This window comes from Dermacentor silvarum, chromosome 1 (genome assembly GCF_013339745.2).
Source record: "Dermacentor silvarum isolate Dsil-2018 chromosome 1, BIME_Dsil_1.4, whole genome shotgun sequence".
Classification (NCBI taxonomy): domain Eukaryota; kingdom Metazoa; phylum Arthropoda; class Arachnida; order Ixodida; family Ixodidae; genus Dermacentor; species Dermacentor silvarum.
In genome coordinates this window covers 417,826,625-417,842,262 of record NC_051154.1, presented here as the reverse complement: position 1 = coordinate 417,842,262, position 15,638 = coordinate 417,826,625, and the positions used below count along the sequence as shown (strand labels likewise).

The 15,638-nt window shown below is 44.8% G+C and overlaps 1 long non-coding RNA gene across 1 annotated transcript; it reads left to right on the top strand.

Moving 5' to 3' along the window:
- Window positions 1-2,275: 2,275 nt before the first annotated feature.
- LOC125942562 (uncharacterized) lies at window positions 2,276-11,052 on the top strand. Its single transcript, XR_007465215.1, has 3 exons — window positions 2,276-2,351; window positions 2,800-3,047; window positions 10,917-11,052. It is a non-coding gene; the product is annotated as an uncharacterized LOC125942562 (long non-coding RNA).
- Window positions 11,053-15,638: the final 4,586 nt, after the last annotated feature.

The window sequence follows — 15,638 nt, the reverse complement described above, 5'->3', positions numbered from 1 at the left end:
TTTAATGAATGGCCTTCCAGCCAACGTCATGCAGTGCTTACACCTGGTTAATTTTCAGGACAGCAGACTCAGACATCACTTATTAACTAGAACTGAACTATTATGTAGCACGTCATTATTACCACCAATCAGGTGTAATAAATATGTAAACAAATAAAGGATAATAACATTGCCTATGAAATTTTACTAAAATCTCAGGACTACTTCAAAACTTCGCCTGTTCGTCTTGTGTACGTCCCTATACTTTCTAGAAACTGAAAGGGAAAAATTCAAGGGTGAAATTGTCATCTCTTGTGGCACCATGGCAGAAAAGGGAAGGTGTAGCTTAGTGGGCCCATATGAAAGGATCAGCTGCGATTGTGCTACTCACGCACAAGGAAGGACACTTTTGTATTTTTTTACAGGCAGTAAAGTGATAAATGGTGTCCGTGGACGCTGAAGTGATCATGACAATACCACCGTACCGATATGGGTGATAAACAATTCTAATAAGGGAACATTTCTGCAAGCCTCACGGTCCTTTCTCATGTTCCTTCAATTGTCCAAACACGTTAAATTTAGCGTAGGAGAAAATTCTTACAGAATTACTGAAGAATTGTACCAGTAATTATATCATGGTGCTGCGATCTGATTCAGCAATAGAGTTAGTTAAGAACAGAACAGCAGAATGCCATAGCAACTTTGGTGATTCTAGCCGAAAAAAATGTCTTCTTGCAACGCTTTGTGGGCATAACTCAAAAAAGGTGTGGTCTGTGATTGGAATAGTTCTCTATTTTTACACGACAAACTACATTAACACGCCCCGGTGTCTTTTCGCAGTATTTCCAATACTCCTCTGCGTACGTTGTGGTAAAAGGATATGAAGACCTTTAGTATTTCGGGAATTTCGTGAAGGTATATGGGAATGGTTCAAATGATAAGACACGTGCGCGGCATATTGAGGATAGAATGTTTATGTTTCGAGGTATTGGTTTGTACTAAGCAAAAAAGCTTGATAAATAATTCGGACAGCCTTCATTTGCATCGAAGATCCGGTACGCAAAAATTCTGCTTTGATATAATGCAAATTTACTCAGTCAAATAGCTTCTGTATTCCTTTCTAAGAATACTACGTCTGGGGCTGCAGCCAAGTTTTCTACTTCTGCGTCTTTTAATTGCACTCACGGGAAGCTATTTATTTTTGTGGTACGTTTCAGTCTGAACAAAAGTCGCACAAACACGCCTTTCCATGACATAGCTGAATAGGCTAAAATATTTCTTAGTAATGTCTTCATAAATGTTTGCCTTAAGAAAGAAATAAACTTTGAAAACACAAAGTTGGGTTTATTGTCTAAAATACATTACACCTAAAGTGCAAAAGAAGTTTGGAAGCACGTTCGCATGTTCACGAAACCAGCCAGCTATTTTTTTAGGAAGACGTTGGTACAGTAGCAAGAAACGAAACAAGAACCGCAACTAAATGACCTGCGTTTCTGAATATGCCATCTGGCGGGAAACGGCCAAACTAAGCAGCGACAAAGTGATAAAAAAAATAGCGGCGCCGCTGGCTTCGAACCTGCGAACTGCCAATCGTGGTATCAGCAATCCTAATCGGTGGTCGCGCAGAACGCTCGGCTATCGGTTTGAGTGCTGCCCGAGGCAAAAACTAGGTTTATATACGTACCACAATAAATTCTGCGACCTTGTTATGAAAACTGCGATTTTGGAACGACTTTTTTGCCATTTCAAGAGTTGCTGCTGCAACTAGCTGAAAGCCGAGTCATTGAAGTTGATAAATCTCCAATAATACGTCGATCGATGGAATAGGCTCATCGCAAATTGCTTTTTACTGGCCAAAAAAGGCTCGAAAATTTGGCCTTTTCCATAGACTCCCATACTTCGAACTACGCCCGCAATTTGGAACGGGTTTTCTGTCGTAAGTAATGGTACCGCTTGCATGAGATGTCGGGCTATGCTCCTAGAGCCTATTTACACGGTAATATTTTGAAGGATGGCTTCTATGATTAGTTATTTGGGAAAAACGACGCTCTCCCATAGAAAATGCGCATGTTTTCAGAGGCGGCCGCTAGAGGCGCTGTTCGGCGATGTCCCAGATTCCTGGTATTGGTGCCAGCTTGTTCACAATGTCTGCGCAGTTTGCTGCGGGCATTCACAGAGGTCACAAATATCTTATTCGTGACATTTGTCCATTGAATGTAGCCTGCACAGCTTAACAGGTTGCTTGTCGTTCTAGTGTATATTATAATCCGTTTTGAATATTTTTACTTTGTTCAAAGGCACTTATGACAAGGCAAAGAGGAGGGCCAAGAAGGCGGAATGCGAGTTGGCTGTGGACACCACGGAGCTGTCGGGTAATTGCTAGTGTTTTTTTTTTGTTTTTTATGCTTATGTGAAAGGGGAAGGCAAACTTGGAGCAGGGTTACATTTACAGAGCAGTCGCTCTGCCAACTGGGCTGACCAGGAAGCTAGAGGTGAAAGCTTCAGGCCAAAGTGGCAAGTCGAAGTGCATGCAACAAACGTTTTTTTCTGGAAAAGCTGCCGGTTTGAGGGGTTGAGTCTTATAAAATATGTGACTTATAGACCGGAAAATATGGTACTCCCCATTAGGACACAATAGAATGGTTCCACCTCTCCTTCTATAGCTGGAGGCACCCTTGAAAGTCTTTAAATACCTATGAATTTTTGTCACCGAGACCTGTACAAATCCTGATACTTTGCATTTACCAGAGTGCTCTGAAACAACCAAATATGCCATAAATCTACCGCTTCTGCTGTGAAGTAAATATTTTTGTGTTTCAGCGATGCTGCTGCGGGTGCAGCTGGAGGTGCGGCAGCAGAACAGGGATGTCCTGCATGAGCTGTAGCAGCTGAGGCATGAAGTACGGGTCGTGTCTGAGAGGCTGGATGAAACTGAGCCTCTCAACAAGACCCGTGCAGTGTCTCAGCCTGCCTTGTCGACTGTGCCTCCAGTTCTTCCTCGGCTACCTGCCGACAATATGAAAGAATTAGAGGCAGCCGTGTGGGATGAGGCTGTGGCTGCCACCTTGGTTTGTACTGCCCTTTTATTTGTAATTATGAGGCTATGTAACATGTGGAAGTTCTGTGCTGTTTCATGAAACATGGTGCGGGTTCTATGTGAAGGAACTTTGCATCGCACACACTAAAGAGTTCATGGAAATAATTTGTTCCCTGCTGTATAGTTTCTAATGCCATATTTGGACTGGACCTTAGTTTCTTTAACATGCATCTAAGCGTACACTAGTGTTCTTGCAAGACCTTATAGAAATGTGACCCTGACTGCCAGAATCAAATCTTTGACCTCGAGCTCAGCACCGCAACGCCATAGGCACTGAGCTACCATAGTGGCTTGCTGAATCGGTGATTTCCAACAGCTCTCCGTAGAGATACATTCATGAAGCAGGAGTAAATCGTTAAGTTAATAAAAATCTATTGCTGATATAAAATGCAAACTGTGGCAGCTTTCTATAGAAGGACACAATGTAGAGCACTTGTGAATAAATTCTTTTTGTTAGACGAGTTGGCACATCGTGAATGATAAATAGCAGTGCAAACAAGTGGGACACATTACAGGAAAAGGGGTGCAATGATGTTCTGTATATACTGTAGTTACCTCATTTTAATCTGCAGTTTTGTTTTCTAAATAATAGATGATGATGATGATATTTGGTGTTTCGTGGCGCAAGGGCCAAATGTGGCCAAAGAGCGCCAAGACAATGAAAGATATGTTTGCCATGATCAGTGAGCTCCGATGATAGGATGCGATGTGGCTGTAAAGGGGCCTAAGAACAAATCACTGTATAGAAGCGTAAAACATATATAGAATATAATTATGGCAGTGACGTGTGGAGTGATCTGTGGGTCGTGAATGTATGAAAAGTGGTCATGGTGTTAAAATTAAGGATATAAAAGTAGCACGATGCCTACCGAAGGCCTTTGTGGACAAAGACCATGAGGCATGTGCTTTATTTAATAAGATACTGCAGCACCGGCCTCTGCAGAGAGGCCGTGCTACACGTCACCTGGATAGATAACACGAAAATTATATATGCCCTTTAAAAACGCGAGAAGTGATTGATATTTAAAAAGAGGTTCATTGCCCAAAAACATAGAAGGATGTAATGGGAGATTTAGCCGTGATGGTAATGGAAAATGTTTTTTCCTCTGAGGCTCCAACTCAGGGCACTGTAAGAGGACATGAAGTACACTGAGTGGCTCGCCACATTCGTCACAGACAGGCGGATCGCCACCGGACAATAAGTATGCGTGTGTACTGTATGTGTGTCCTATCCTGAGTCTGCAAAGTGTAACCTGTGTGTAGCGTGTTTTCGATTCTGACGGCCAATGAGCGAGATGAGGCTTGATAGTATGTAGTTTGTTGTTCGTTTCTCTGTCCCACAGACGTTGCCAGTAGGCTCTGACCTTTTTCTTGATAAATGGCCTTAGGTCCATTACAGGGACGGCTATGGGCGAAGTGGCAGCGTCTGTATGAGCAGATGTGGCTAGCTTGTCGGCCAACTCATTCCCTTCGATCTCGCGGTGCCCTGGCACCCAGCACAGCACAATTTGTTGCTTAGATGCATACGCGGTGCAAATTATGGAATAAAGAGCTATAATGACGGGGTTTCTGTGCCTACTGAGAGTTTTTAAACATTTCAACACGGATAAAGAGTCAGTAAAGATGATTGCCTTGGGTATGTCTAACCGTTTGATGTGTTTAACCGCCGCCAGGATGGCGTAGGCCTCCGCTGTAAAGATGGTTGTGTTTGGGTGTAGAACTCCGGCAGCCCAAAAGGATGGACCGACTGCCGCGTAAGACACGCCAGTGTGCGACTTTGAGGCGTCAGTAAAATATTCCGGACAAGAGTATTTGTGCTGCAATTCGAGGAAGTGCATACGGATATGTGCGACCGGCGCACATATCCTTACTTTGTAACATCAACGAAGGACAGATCACAGTCAATCAGCTGCCACTGCCATGGCGGCAGCTGTACAGGAGAGGACATGACATCGTGTTCGTGGAGCGACACATCCATCTCTTCGGCAAGACTTCTTACTCGCAGTGCGTAGGGCTTTCTTACGCTAGGGCGGTTCTGAAAGGTTTGGGCACTGGACAGGTCATTTATAGTTGTGTAGGTAGGGTGTGTCTTGCTTGAGTTTACTTTCAGGAAATACATAAAGGACAAGTACGTTCTCTGCAGATGGAGTGACCATTCATTTGATTCTACATATAGGCTTTCTACGGGGCTTGTTCTGAATGCACCCGTAGAGAGGCGGATGCCCAGATGGTGGACAGGGTCCAACATGTTCAAGGAGCTCGGAGTCGCGGAGTGGTATAATGGAACCGTAGTCTATACGTGATCGAATCAGGCTCTTATAGAGATTCAGTAGACATTTTGTGTCACTACCCCACGTAGTGCGAGACAACACTTTCAAGATGCTCATTGTCTTCATGCACTTGTTTCTTAGATACTTTAGATGTGGGATAAATGTTAACTTCGCGTCCAGAATTATGCCTAGAAATTTGTGTTCAGTTTTTACAGGTAGACCCTCACCTTGCATCTCGATGTTGGGATCAGGGTGCAGACCTCTCTTTCTGGAGAAGAGGACGCATGTGGACTTTTGTGGGTTAAGCCTAAATCCATTCTCGTCTGCCCACTTGCATAGTTTGTTCAAACCAAGCTGAACCTGCCGCTCACAGATTGCAAGGTTACATGAGGTGAACCCTATCTGCACATCGTCGACATATGCTGAATAAAATAGGTTGCGTGGGATGTACAGACGCAGAGAGCTCATTTTTATGATAAAGAGGGTGCAACTAAGCACACCGCCCTGTGGTACTCCAGTTTCCTGCACATATGGTCTTGATAGGGCATTACCCACACGAACACGGAATCTGCGGTTGGACAGATAACTTTCAATGATATTCAGCATATTGCCACGTATTCCAAAGTGTGCGAGGTCTCTCAGTATTCCGAACCGCCACGTGGTGTCGTATGCCTTTTCCATATCGAGGAAAACAGACAGGAAGAATTGCTTGTGGACAAAGGCTTCACGAATCTGAGCCTCTATGCGTATCAGATGGTCAGTGGTGGATCGGCCATCGCGAAACCCACACTGGTATGGGTCAAGCAGCTTGCTTGATTCTAGGAAATGTATTAGACGCCGGTTTATCATCTTCTCGAAGACTTTGCAGATGCAGCTTGTTAGAGCTATGGGCCGATAGCTGGATACGGACGATGGATCCTTGCCCTGCTTTAGGATAGGGATCACTATGGCCTCTTTCCAGGCAGAGGGGATCTCGCCGGAGGTCCAAATAGAGTTATACAGACAGAGAAGGGTTTTCTTCGTTTCAGAGGACAGGTTTTTTAACATTTCGTATAGTATGCGGTCAGAGCCTTCTAAATAATAGAGTTTGAAAATTGCATTGCAATCGGATATGTAATGAAAACCACATTTGCAGCAAGTCTAGTGTACCTGTTGTCGAATTGCCTGATTGCACTAACATTTTTTTTCTTATGCTACAAGCCCATGAAACAAACTCCTAAACTATCCAGTTTCATGCAATGGTTCAAAGCATTTTCTAGAGCACTAGCAATTACTTTAAGAATGTAAACCCACATACCCTGTGGCCCCTGTTACTTTTTATTCCACTACTCTGATTTTTCTGTGCTTTGTTTTATCTACCACTATTCTACATTATGTAAGAGAATTTATGCCCTTCATATTGAATAAGTGAAATACCCTATTTACTTATGTAATGGATACGCTCGCATAATGAACGCACCCCCAACTTTCGTCGTCAAAATTTCGAAATTTTTTTTCTCCCGCGAAATAAACACACCCTGAACTTGCTGCCGTGAAGTAGGAGAGACACAGTACGATGCGGCGTCCGATATGGCATTCAGTGGGTACGATTGTATCAGACGCTGAATTGTACGTGTGTCTCCTACTTTTATAGCGGTAGCATCATATGGACACTCCAGGTGCATTTTTGAAGTCGGCGCCAATGATCGCGGCTTTATCCCGCGTTGGAGGGAAGAAAGCGGGTAGGAAACGCGCCGTATTTCGTCGTGTGCATGGCGCCATTGGGAGGGGAGGGAGGCGGCACAGCAACTGCACATTGCACGACCGGGCGTGCCCTATCTTGAAAACGATCTGCGTCGGAGGCTGAGTCTAGGTGCGACGGCAACTTATACTTTTGAGCATACTCCGTTATCGCCGCTCAGTTTGCGTTGAAGTGATACATGGCATGAAGGTCACTTCGCTCGCTGTTGCTGCAGCACTTCCTCACACCAGCATTTCGACTGTGAGTGTCCGCGCTCATCGAGTGTGATTGGTTCATGTTTGCCTGTGCGCGCTGACACCATGCTGGTTAAATTACTTTGGAAGTTTATACGAGCGATAGAACTACTATCCTTATTTTGTATAGCTCTCTGCGCATTTGCTATCGCAATCGATGGTTCGCCTTGCGGACGAAATTGCGGCTTTCTTTAGAGGTGGCCGTGGAACAACAAATCGTTCAAAATTTTACCCTGCATAATAAACGCACCCCCCCCCCCAACTTGCGCATATTTTCAAAGGAAAAAAAGTGCGTTCATTATGCGAGTAAATACGGTATTGTAATGGGGGTGCCCCATTTTCCATGCTGTAATGACAAGGGTTGGGAAAGTTGGTCAAATTGCAAACAGCTCGAACCATTGCATTGAACATTCATGGCAAAAGCAGATGCTGGCCATAGAGAGAACACGGCCCCCGTGAAGGGGAAATAGCATTGTTTAATGTTTTTTCACCTTGGCTGCCATCCGTTTTGTTTTTTGACATGCTTTTTCCCACCCAGTTTAAACCCACAATAAATGTAATGCAGACCAAAATAGTGTTGTTGAAGGGGTTATATGTTCTGCCTTCCCCATGAAGCCTTGTTCACTGACATAGTCGTTGGCCATACGCCTGTTGTAGCTAAATGAAATCAATAATAGTCAGTGAACAAGGCTTCTGTGTAGAAGCCGAAACATCCTTTCGACAAGCAAGTCGAAGCAAGTGTCAAACCTTCCGATGTCTCACGTGGTTGCCTTCTGTGCCATGATGTTATGAGAGGGAGAAAGCTAAACGAAACCTGGCTGTAGAAAAACTAGTATAAATGAGGTATTTACTGCACTCTGGGGTTTGCTAGTATATTTCTGGGGTTTTAGAGTCCGGAACCTTCACGTAAAGGGACAGACAACTGCTCGGAACATGAATTGAGAAAACCACTTGTGCAAAAATGACCTATCCTACTGGTTAAAATAAGCCATGTTTTTCTCATTAAATGTAGATTTATATTTTTAATTCTTCCCCAAAAGTTGCGAAAAATGACCCTTGGCGCGCCACATGGCAAAAACATGAAGATGCATAAGTGGCCTGAAGAGGAGGGAAAACTGGAACAACTTGGTATTGATTTATGGTAAATAAGGAACAGCGCACTGAAAACGTAGACGAAGGGAGACTTGACACACAAGTGCTGACTTTCAACTGGAAAACTTATTGAATGAACGAGTTTATGAACACTTGAGCTGTGCATGCACTTGCAAGGCAGTGAACAATTCATGACATGCACTCGTGGTTAGATCAGGTGATACTAAACAAGAATGAATTTAAAAAAAAACATCACACTGCTCGGCTGTCAACGATTTGCGGGGTCTAAAAAGGAAATTTCTCTTTCTTGGAAGACTATTGTAGGCTGACTAATGCAACCTGGTCCTGCTTTCTGTATTCTACAGGCCTCGCAAATTTCATGAGTCAATTGGTCTGTGTGGCGAAAAAGATTCTCGGTCTGAGAGAATTCTGCAGTGCACCCGAATTGCCAAATGCGAGGCGCAAACAGTGCATTTTGGTGCTCCCTGAGGCGCACGTTTACACACCGCCCTGATTGTCCCACGTACACTCGGCCACAGGTGAGGGGGTTGCTGTACACGATTGCAGTGGCGCAAGGCACACGCATATTAGTGTGCCTTACAGGGCAGACTTTTTTTTTGCATTTGCACCTTTCTCCACACATTTTGTAACTGCTGTGCAGATGCTACCCACTTTCTGGCTGAAAAAAAATCTATGCCTTGCCACGATCCCCCCCACGCCTTTTTTTGTTTCAACCTGTGCGAACGCTAATGTCCATAGCATGCGATTGGCGTCTTAAGGAAAGCTTGTGCGAAGAGTAAAGTTTGGAGAGTAAAGATGCGGCACCAAGAAGCAAGCCGTTAGCCATACATCCACTAGCGTTCGCACAGGTTGAAGGGGGGGGGGGGGGATCGTGGCATGGCATAGATTTGTTTTGTTCTTTTCAGCCAGAAAGAAAGTAGGTAGCGTCTGCCCTGTAAGGCACACTAACATGTGTGTTTGCGTTGCGCCACTGCAATCGTGTACAGCATCCCCCTCACCTGTGGCCGAGTGTATGTGGGACAATCGGGGCAGTGTGTAAACGTGGGCCTCAGGGAGCACTAAAATGCACTGTTTGCGCCTTGCATTTCGCAATGCATTGCCATGACTGCGGGTGCACTGCAGAATTCTGTCGGACCAAGATTCTTTTTCGCCTCACAGACCAATTGACGCATGATATTTGCGAGGCCTATAGAATACAGAAAGCAGGACCAGGTTGCATTAGTCAGCCTGCAATAGTCTTCCTAGAAGAAATTTCCTTTTTAGACCACACAAATCGTTGACAGCGGAGCAGCGCGATGGTTTTTATTTTTGTTAATTCATTATTGTTTGGTGTCACCTGATCTAACCATGAGTGCATGTCATAAATTGTTCACTGCCTTCCAGGTGTATGTGCAGTTCAACTGTTCATGAACTCGTTCATTCAATAAACTTACCAGTTGAAAGTCTGCACTTGGGGTGTGTCTACGTCTCCCTACGCTTTCAGGACACTGTTCCTTATTTACCATGATTAAGAGGCCTATCACATTGCTTTCTATTATTGTATGGGTTTCATGGTATTCTTATTAGTATTGAAATGCAGTCCACATTTTTCTGTTATTTTTTTTTACCTTACAATATGCTGATAAGCCTTCGTTTGTAGTGAAAGTGGCACTGCCTTTGTTTTTGATGAGTTGGCTTGGTAAGTCTATCGACAGAATAATGATAACGGGGGCCAGGCAGCCATGATGTAGGTGTGTATTTGGGGGAAAAACGCTGTACAAATGTAAGAAGGTCTGTACGACAATGAAAACTCATTGTACCAGCTTTATATCTTCAAAGGTGGTTGAAAAGGCCAAAATGTAGGCAGTTAACTGCAGTTGCACTGACTCCTGTGAAGCAGAATGATAGGCTGCTTTCACAATTTGCGAAGCTGTAGGTGCAAACATTGCTGAGGGTTAACTTTTGGTTACCACAAAACTACGTCTTTAAAAACTGGTGTCAGTCGCTTTAACGCAAATTGTGAAGGTCTGAAAATTTCACGTAGGTATGCCTTTAAGCTGTTTTGTGTCTCACGTATGTAGATCTGGCTTTCCTGCACTCTAATGTCACATCCCCTAATTATGCATTGGGAATTTGCATGGGAGTAGAGTTGGTGCGCTTACAAATGATAGTGAAAGCTTGGAGAGGTAGTTACTATGAAACATAGTTACTGTGCTAAGGGTTATGAAACACAAACATGAAATCCACAGAACAGACAAGACCTGATGCACTTCGTGTTTGTGTTTCTTCCAGTAACGCTAAGGTGTTGTAGAGCACATTTACAATTAAAGGGCATTGCGTCACAAACCTCTTCCAGCAAAAATGTTTTGCTTTGCACTCAGCTAAAAATTCACTTCACTTGGCAAGAAATTATATTCTGGTAGTATTGGGTAGATTTTCAACTTGAAAACATTGCCGCATACAATGCTCATTTCCACATCTCTGGCAATTTTTGTCTTCTGCAGCGCAAGCACCTCCTGCAAATAGGAGGGAAGTCACTGCGCGAGGTGGCATCGTATGCCATGAAGGCTGTAATGGCGCACCCCGTCCAAGTGCCTTACAGCCTTCATAGCAGGAAGGGGAAGAGGGCATTCATCAATTTGAAGTTATGCCGGATAGTCGCAGGTAAAGCTTCCTCAGTCATCCTTTTGCATTGTTGAAGCATTGTGTATACAGCCGAACTCCTCTACAGCGAAATGGCTTGCATAACAAGAGGTTGTCCTTGCCAAAATCGTGTCTTTCATATAAATTGTCAACTTATACAACGAAGAAATTTGGGCGTCCCTGTTGGCTCATTTCATTTTTTACTATGAAATCCACATACTCAGTCACCACTGCCCTTGCAGAAATTGCGAAAGTGTGCTCTGCACTAGCACCAATGGCAGCTTAGGTCAATTGCTTGACGAGCATGCTGATGAATTGCATCACACCAGGCAGCTTACACGTTTAGCATCAGCGGGTGAGACAGTTGAATATGTCTTGGTTAGTAAAGACATGGTGTGATCATCACTGATGACGTTAACGCTATGTTAGGGTGGAAAAACAAGAATGTCAACGAAGGCAACAGGGATGAAGATCCTGCAAATGGATCAAGAATTTTCATGGCGGGGAAGGCGATAGCATTTAATTATCCGCAGCATTACTTTGCGTATCCTGCATTTCGCCGCTGAGCATGCTGTGAATCTCGATTCAATAAGGTTGGCTGCGGTTGCAAATTCTGTCAGATAAACTGTGTGCTAAAGACTTAGCAACTCATTTCACTAAGTCTCTTGAATGTTTTCTTTTGTTGAATGTGTGTGCCTGCTCTATTGTGGGTGATCTTTACGGTGCATGTTCTATGTACTAATTGTGGTCTTTGCATGTTTGTGTGCAGATGTCATCTGTGCGAAAGGGGGGGGGGGGCGATCTGGCAAGCACTGGACTTCATTAAGTGGTTGCCAGGGTCTGTGGACAGTGGTGGTGGCAGGAAGAGGCGTTTCACAGAAACGTTTGCAGCAGAGCAGCCCGATGATCCATCCCTTCGGGGCAGGGATCATTGCCTGCCCACTGCTGCCCTCTCCCTGCCCCACCCTTGGCCTCAGGGCCCTGGCCAGTCCACCGTCGGCTCCTCCTGTCCGGCTGCCCATGCTCCTTCCCTACTGCAGCCCTTGCTCCTGCCGCTCCTCCTGCCCCTCCTCCTGCTCCTGCCCTTGCTCTTGCTGCTCCCCCTGCCCCTCTATGCATCGGTTGAGGCATTGCCTAAAATAGGCTAAATACCAAATAAATTATATTTTCATTTATGCTTTGTGTGTTTCCTTCCTGCACTTTTTTACATCACGTTTTCTTAGCTACTAATTTTATAGGCAGTAAGCCAGCATACAAGCAACAAAATAGCTGAGTACAGGCTATGCTTGAAATACACTGGATAGAAAATGGCTGAGCACTGGATATTCTGGAAACGTGTTGGATAGAAAATGGCTGAGCACTGGATATTCTGGAAATGCGTTGGATAGAAAATGGCTGAGCACTGGATATTCTGGAAACGTGTTGGATAGAAAATGGCTGAGCACTGGATATTCTGGAAACGCGTTGGATAGAAAATTGCTAAGCACTGGATATTCTGGAAACGCGTTGGATAGAAAATGGCTGAGCACTGGATATTCTGGAAACGCATTGGATACAGAATGGTTGAGCACTGGATTCTTGAAATACAAAATCGCTGAACACTGGCTCTATGCTCGAACTACATTGGATACTACAATGGCAAACTGTAAGGCCAATCTTGGCTCGAACAGTGGGTGGACCTTGGATTGGGTTGCACTTTGCCATGATGCCAGGATTGGGCCAAAGTTCGTACCAATTTCTGCGAGCATTGGACCATGCTTGGCCCAGTGCTGTTGTGCTGCCTGGGTATATATACCAACAGGCTGCGCAGGCGCATCGTCACAACAACCCCCCGGAAACATCAAACATATCGCGAAAGAAAATCAATTTCAGCTTTATACAGCGCAATAGAAGTGTCGCTGACACACTCTTCACCTGCCTTTCTGATTAAAAATGCTTCCAACGTTTCACGCGGCGTTTTTTGTCTGCTTCTGCCTACAATTTTTGCACATCGGAAACGTGGTTCACAATTCGGGCAGTTCATGCAGTGGTCGACAAGATGACTTCTCTCCTTGTTAATTAGATTTCTTGCGTGTTCCCTGAGCTGGTCATTGAGGCAGCGCCCCGTCTGGCCGATATATACTTTGCCGCAGGTCAGGGGAATCTCGTACACAACGTTGTTGGCACACTGAACGAAACGTCGTTCATGGTTCTTTTTACAGCCTCCCTTTTCCTCGGCACAGGTGGTGCGACGGCTAAGCTGAGCGAGCTTCTGGGGGACCGAGAAAGCCAACGGCACGTTGAACCGGCTAGCCACTTTTTTCAGGCTATGTGTGACCTTGTGTATGTACGGCACCGCTTCTGGCCTCTGGAAGCCCTCCAGGGGCTTCGCGGCATCTGGGTTGCAACGGTGCTTTATCTTCTTAAGAAGCGTCTCAGCCACAGACAAGACGACCGAACCAGGGAAGCCGGCTGAAAACAGCCTCCCCAATTGAAGGTTAAAACTATCCTGCACCTTGTGAATGCACGACTTCCGAAGTGCTGAATCTAAACAGAGAGTTGCGATGCCTCTCTTTACCGTTTTTGAGTGAGCTGAATTGTACGGAAGGAGCTCTTTTTGTGCACGCGGAGAGTACGCCCAGCAAACATGCCTTTCGTTGAACGTCAATCGCAAATCTAAAAACTGAAGCTTGCTTTCGTCTGGACTTTCAAAGGTGAAGGTTAGCCCTTTTCCATGATTTCTAAAATCTTCTAGAACACTCTTCATCGCATGCTCATACGAGGATGAGCACTTGTTAAACACAACTAAGAAGTCGTCCACATACCGAAAAACTTTAAGGACCTTGTCACTGTAAGAAGAATTAAAACGATCGTGTAAAGAGCGATCGATGGTTGATAAAAAGATATGAAACAACACAGGCGCGATACATGAACCAATACAGATACCTTTCTTTTGAAGAAAAATCTGGTCGTCAAATTTGATAAAAGTGGACTGGAGGTAAAATTCCAAAAGGGCTAGAAGGTTTTCTACAGACATGCCGGCGCCATTTTGGAACGCAACCGCACCATTTTCATCAGTGCATTCTTTAACTGCGAGAACAGTTCACTATGGGGCACCGCGTAAAAGAGATCTTCCACGTCGACAGAAAACGCGAAACCAATATCATTGTTGCCTTCAAGAAAGTTCACTACATCAGCGGAACTTTTAGTGAGAAACGGATCAGTTATCACGAGTTTATTTAGTTTTAAGCAGAAACTTACTGGCGCAATGCTGCCACGTGCCCCGTTCGTTCACAATGGTACGAAATGGGGCATCGGGTTTATGCGTCTTAACGCTAAAAAAGACGTTCAGCGCAGCACTATCACTGTTTGTGATATCTCGGGCGAGCTTAAGAAGATCTAGGCTCTTGCAAAGTTCCACGGCTTTACTTTTAACTCTTGCCTTGCCTTTCTTCACGCAAAAGAAATTCTTATTGACAGCCACAGCAGCTTTTTCATAGTACATAGTTTTGGGTAAGACAACGAAACCGCCTACCTTATCTGCCTGTAAAACGCACAATTCATTGTTTTTAAAGAACTTCACAACACGTTTCAAACTCTTTAGCACCCCTTGGATCCATCCGCTTTACATTCTTGGCGAGGCAGTCCATTCCTTCCAGCATTCACGATCTTCCTGAGGTGCCCTCTCTGCAATTCTTCGGTTCAAAGCTGCAAGTTCGTGGGGAGGCACACACGGTTCTAGTCCAAACTTAGGACCCTTCTCTAGAATATCTGTAAAGTTGGAAGGAACTGAAGCTCCTCCCATGACTGTCAGGCTGCCGGTGCGATGTTCTGGCTTCTTAGGCTTCGCCACGGCACCAAGGATCCATCTCAGGTTGTAGCTCCACCAGAATTCCATAATTCGCATGGCTTCCCGTTTAAGAATGTAGAACTATGTTTCCGCCACAACTCCAGGAAACCGAGTAAAGGTAGCCACCTTCAGCCAATCGAAGTACAAACGCACTTGCCGCCAAAGTTCGGATCGTAAAATTCTTTTCACATGTCCCAAATCTTTTCACATGTCCTCACGAAGGCGCAACAGGTCCAAGCAGGGCACTTACCTCCGGAGGGGTGATGCTCTTCCTAATGCAGAATCCTAGAAACCTTGAACGGCAGATCGCTGCGACGATGTTGGCCAGGAGCCAGTTAACATCATGAAGATCAGTACGACCCACAAAGAAAGAGGAGCCCGATGTACAAGAAATATGCTCTAAAAGAGTTGACTGTTGGGCTAGTTGGTGTTTAGACATAGGAACCATTGTTAAAAGCGCAAAACCACACAACACAAGATAAGACCAGACGAGCACAGGCGCAAACTGACAACTGATTTATTGAAGGCCGATCTCCAGCTATACCAACAGGCTGCGCAGGCGCATCGTCACAACAACCCCCCCCCCCCCCGGAAACATCAAACATATCGCGATAGAAAATCAATTTCAGCTTTATAAAGCGCAATAGAAGTGTCGCTGACACACTCTTCACCTGCCTTTCTGATTAAAACAATGAATTGTGCGTTTTACAGGCAGATAAGGTAGGCGGTTTCGTTGTCTTACCCAAAACTATGT